This window comes from Oryzias melastigma, linkage group LG18 (genome assembly GCF_002922805.2).
Source record: "Oryzias melastigma strain HK-1 linkage group LG18, ASM292280v2, whole genome shotgun sequence".
NCBI classification, from domain to species: domain Eukaryota; kingdom Metazoa; phylum Chordata; class Actinopteri; order Beloniformes; family Adrianichthyidae; genus Oryzias; species Oryzias melastigma.
In genome coordinates, this window is record NC_050529.1 from 6,201,934 (window position 1) to 6,207,933 (window position 6,000).

At 37.7% G+C, this 6,000-nt stretch overlaps 1 protein-coding gene across 1 annotated transcript in view; it reads right to left on the bottom strand.

The window, feature by feature from the left end:
* Window positions 1–6,000, bottom strand: part of exoc6b (exocyst complex component 6B) — a gene marked incomplete in the record, with an annotated part of 114,387 nt that overhangs the window by 78,121 nt on the left and 30,266 nt on the right.

The following is a 6,000-nucleotide window of genomic DNA, read 5'->3' on the forward strand; positions in this document are numbered from 1 at the left end:
TCCAGAGTAAACAGACGTATCTGTCCTGACCACCAACCTGCTGCCACTGATAGAGTCGTGGGAAAACAAATGACAGCACTGAGGGAATAGAGCTAGCTCACCTGTGCTTTCCTCTGTGATCAATTCCGAACTAGTCACAACTACCCTTATGGGTTCTGCGGGTGTAAAGGATGTTTCCCAAATGGGAATTCTTTGTAAGGGTTGTAGGAGCTTCTAGAGAACTCCGTAACCACTTTGAGATCCAGTGAGTACTTTTTACGACCCTCCACGACCCTGAACAACCACAGAACCAGCAGCTTCCATACCAGTAAACCTTCATACGAGTGCATGTTCTAAGACTTCAAGTGAGGAACTAAAACTGTTGTTTAATTTGACCGTTTCTCTCACTTTCCTCAAGAACCTGCGTTTTACCAGCTTCACACGGGCATGAACATGTCCGTACACAAAGATGAACGTGTCAAGAAAGAAATCCAAGGGAAACAGAGGGGATGACAACACATGGATCCATCGGAAGAGTGGAAAAATTAGACCAAATAAACCAGTAAATGTGGTCAAACCCAACTTTTGAGGCTAGGAAAGCTATGTCCAAGGAAAGACCCCACCATGGAGTGGAATGAAAATGGTCAAACTCCAACCATTCAAACAACAAACAAGAGTCAACACATTATTTTATTTTTTTGGACCAGAACAGAAGAAGAGAGAGGAATGTTAGAGATGACAGGCAATATTTTTCTAAAGGGGCGGGGCCTGTCCATACACACTCAAATGTTATAAATATACCCGTTGGCTCCAAATATTTTCACATACAGACATGTCAACATGTCCACAATACAAAAACAGCTCACATGCACATACTCGTGCATACATACCAACACATGGAAAGTATTTCACACATACTATTTGTGCACAGGTGAGCATGTACCTGTGCTCAGTATGGCAGTATGGCAAACACAGGATGTTTATGATTAGTTTCCGAAGTTCATGCATTAATTATGTAACTTAAATAACAAAAAAAACTTGAAAGATCCCAATTACTCTTTAGAAAGGTAATCAGTTCAGACAGAAACGAGCCAACCATCACCTCTCATCACCAATATCCATCCATTTCCTTTCACTCATCTGGGATTGGGTCCCGACAGCAGTCTAAGCAGAGATCTCCAGATTTCCCTCTCCCAGGTCACTTCCCCCCTCTAGTGGACACTTTCCTAAGCAGGTCAAGAGATGTAGTCTCTTCAGCAAGTCCAAGATGTTTCCCAGGGTTCCTTGCTACCGGAACACCTCCCCAGGAACCAGGAAGCATCCAGACCAGCCACCTCAACTGGTTCTTTCTCAGCACTACAGCAGCTTTCAAACAGTTTTTGGGCTCCAAGCTCACTAAAACACATTACTTGGAATTAGCTTTGTGATGAAATGAGTTGTGACTGCAGAGACAGACGTGTTCACTTAAGTTATCGCACAGTTACAGCCTGTAAATTTCTCTTTCTTCCAACATTTCTTCACAGCATCTGATCTTGGAGTGCTTGAAGACAGAAATCTAACTGCAGTTGATCCCTTGCTAATGTACCACTCTCACCATGTCAGAGTTTTTATTAAAAAGACAGCTTAAATTTTCATCAACTGCAGTCATGGCAAGTCCTCACGTCTCCAGAAAGGACCGCGTTAGTGTCTGCCGCTTAAAAGACAGGACTCTGCTGCAGCTAAAACCCAGTCAAGATCAACAAGTACTTTGGACTACAAGAGGTGTAATAGGGTTACAGATGGGACCGCCAAGCCAACACATGAGAGAATGATTAGGAACTTCGACAGGGAGTGGTTCCAGTCCAGAACCATCACCACGTCGGCCCAACACATGCAAACTGGGAACAAAACTTTCTTTTTTTTCCTTATTTTTGGAAAAACAAACAGAAATACATGACAGACCTCGATTTGCTCCAATTATTCTGAACCGTGATCAATACCAGTGGAACTCTGCTCTCATGAGTGACACCAACAACTGATGTCTTTCCATGTTGGCTGCTGGTTCCCAAATGATCCATCGGACCTTCATGGAGTCTTTGTCTGCAACAACGAGATGTTTCTGACGTGGTTTGACATCCAAATAGATTCAACTATTAGGGATTGAGACCTAAATACAAAAAAGTGATGCTGCTCGGCTAAAGCAGCAGAACAAGATCTTGTTTAAGAAAGAATACTAAGGTGGAACAGGTATTAGTTCTGGCGTTGCCAAGCCATTTGAATATGTTCAAAAAACATGTTTAGGTATTAACTAAAGTCTAATTACATTTTTTGGTAGAGCTGTAATAGCAGTAAGCAGAGCTCCAATGACTGATAGCTACAGAGGAGTAGGTCTTGATTTGTTCATGCAGGACAGACATTTTCCAGCTTCTGGTCTGCACTGAAATAAATTTGTCCAGCTAACAATTTCTTGAATGAAAAGAAATGAAAATACTTCTAAACAAAAACGGAGTTGTAATTTGGTGTTTTGGATTCAAGAATAGTGCTGCCACAAACGATTATTTTAATAGTCGACTAATCACCGATTATTTTTTTCCGATTAGTCGACTAATCGGGTCATGGGCAAACTGGATGTAAAGCAAACATCTTAACCATGATTAGCTTTAAACTAAATAAAAACAGGATATATAGCATTACCTGTGATAATGCTAGTGTGAATGCTGTAAGCTTAATATGGCCGTTAAAGATGCTAGTGCTGATAGCTGAAGATGCTGAAATCACTGAAGCTAATAGCTGAAATCACGGACGCTGATAGCCAGCTAAAATATTAGCTAAATGCCAAACTAACCTAAAAACTGAAAAAAGCTGAAATTAGCCAAAATAGCTAGCATGTAGCTGAAATATTAACTAAACTCAAAATAAGCCTTCAATCTGAAAAAAAAAAAACTAAATTAGCCAAAATAACTAGCATGTAGCTGAAATATTAACTAAACTTTTACTTAGCCTTAAAACTGAAAAGAATTCTAAATGAGTCAAAATAGCTAGCATTTAGTTAAAATATTAGCTAAACTCAAAATAAGACTAAAACCTGAAAAAAACTAAATTAGCCAAAATAACTAGCATTTAGCTGAAAAATTAGCTAAACTCGAAATAAGTCTAAAAACGAAGAAAAAAAAACTAAATTACTGAAAAAAAACTAGCATGTAGCTGAAATATTAGATAACTCGAAATAAGCCTTCAATCTGAAAAAAACTAAATTAGCCAAAATAACTAGCATGTAGCTGAAAAATTAGCTAAACTTTTACTTAGCCTAAAAACTGAAAATAATTCTAAATTAGTCAAAATAGCTAGCATTTAGCTGAAAAATTAGCTAAACTCGAAATAAGTCTAAAAACGGAGAAAAAAAACTAAATTACTGAAAAAAACTAGCATGTAGCTGAAATGTTAGCTAAACTCAAAATAAGCCTAAAAGTGAAAAAAACAAAATTAGCCAAAACAGCTAGCATGTAGCTGAAATATTAGCTAAACTCCAAAATAGCCTTAAAAACCCTAATAAATGCCAAATAGTCCAAAAAGTTAGCATAAAGCCATTCTAACTTTCAACTTTAATACACTCCGACTCTATATAGTATTAAGGCACGACTAATCAACTATTAAATTAGTCGTCGACTTTTTTAATAATCGATTAGTTGTCAATTAGACGACTAATCGTGGCAGCCCTTCTCAAGTATGGTAAACACTCGCCAGAATTAACTGGACCATACGGTACCATTCCTTACGTACTGTAACACTCATTGAAAACGAGGCTTTGTTAGCAAGAAGCCAAAGCTTAAGGTAACATAACATTTCACAATAAGTGCAGATTACTGATCAATAATAGCGTTTCTATCAGCTGCTTAATAATAACAGTTTGATAAAAGTCTTTAAGGACAGTGATATTATAAAAGTTCTTCACTGATAACTGTTGTAAGACTCATAAAACTGCTTAAACGATCAGATTTTAGGTGTCCAACACTGAATCCACGTTGGGCCTTCAGAGAAAACACCTTCAAAACAGACGTTCTGTGTGCAGTAATCCACCAGTGACAGCAGAACTTTCCCTGAGCAGCTCGTTGGGCTTCAGGCCCGTTTGCACAACTCCGTCCAGATTCCTCACTGTAAAGTGCGAAACAAAGGAGGATTGTTCACGACTGACAATGAGTGGAAAGTCGTGGACAAAAAACAGGGAAAGAAGAGAAGGAAGACAGAAAGAGAAAAGGAAAAAAAATGGAGGTAGTGATTACAAATGGGATTCTTCATCCAGGTTTGCTAGAAAAATAAACCCAAGTGTCAAACGTGTGTTCATGCGGTGAAAGTTGTTCCAACAAAGTGAGTTTGTAATTTTCCAGACGACCCCAACAAAAGCAGCAAAGTTTCCTTCAGATCCGTCTTTCCTTCTGTGACTTTTTCCTCCAGTGTGACCCCAGTACAAACAAATTCCAGGAGGAAAGTGAAAGAAAGCAACGACGGGCTGGAATGAGTGGGCGAAGCTGACCCCTGAGGTAACCGGGTCGATCCTTTCAACACCTTCCTGAGACACAACACACTCCTTTCCCTTCTGTTCAATCTCAGCCTTTTTCTTCCGTGTCCTCGCTCCCGTTCTTCCTGTTTTTGCCGCCTCAGCCTCCCTGTGACCTTCCTCCTCCTCAACAGCTGATTCACTCTCTTCTCCATCCTTCCTCCTGACTAACTCTTATTCATCACTTCACTTCCATTTGCTCTTTGCTTTGAATTATTCGCTCTTTCTAAATCAAGCTGTTTTTATGGCATATTTATGACGACTGGTTTGAATCAGCGTTTAGTAAATTAATCAATTTATATTCAACCAGATCAATCTGTCTGAGCCAAGTTGTTAATCGAATTGAATTAAATCAACCTAAACCTTAAAATTGGTTCAAAATGAACTCAAATCAAGTATAACTGATATTGGAAAAATACCATTTGGATTAAAGTGCGGCCATTTTGAGTTTGATGTTCATACTTTTTAAACAGAATGACAGAATGTGTAAATATGTCCATTATTGGAGCAAGACCACTAAGACAGCTCAAAAGCTCAAGGCTGGACAGTCAATTACTTTTTACAAAGAAATGTACTCATTAAATGGACAAAAAGGTTGAATTTACTTCTGTATTTTCAATTTAAAAGACTACCTGCTTGTTTATTTGGTATCATTTTAGTGAGCAGAACCTGACATATGTGAGACTACCTTTATTTTATCATTTGTCCATGTTGTATTCACACACTAGACATAAAACCATGCAAAAACTGAAAATTAAGCCTGAAAAAAAAGGGATTCATTTTGGGATTCAATTAACTGTTTTTACAAAATAGAAACATTTTAGGTGTAATTTTGTTTTTTATTTAAATAGAACAAATTTTGTTAACGAACAAATCGACGTGTTTTTGAATTAAAATACAAAAAAGATTCACAGACAAATCTAAGAACTCTAGTGTTCAAACAGTGAACTGCATTGGCTCCAGTTGGATTTTGGTTTCAAACCAGCTTCAAAGAGGAAGTTTCAAAACTGTCAACTTTTCTTCAAAAATGTAAATATACGTTTACAAAAAAAACTTCAAATAATCCTTTTGCCTGAGAGAATGTTGATAAGTTTAAAGGAAGATTATTTGGGACATTTTTATGACTTTTTAAGCATCTTCAGTCACTTCTGCTTCAGACTTGAAACAATCAAACATTAAACTCTCAGAAAGTACAGCTAGAATTTTCAGGGAAAATCTCCTTTATGTGATTATTAAATATTTTAGAAAAACTGTTGTTTGTTTCTTGCCTTATGAGATTCTGTAAAGTTTTCCTAAACTTACTAGACTCACTTTAAGGTAAAATCCTTCCTGTTAGCTGCTGTAATCATCAGTAAACTGATACAATTCCTTTCATTTTGACTATTCTGACAAATTATGACTCTTTCTAATCTGTGAGTCTGGTGTGTTTCAATTAGGGGTGTTGCGGATCACGGATTATCCGTGGTCCGTACGGATCAGAAGCCACG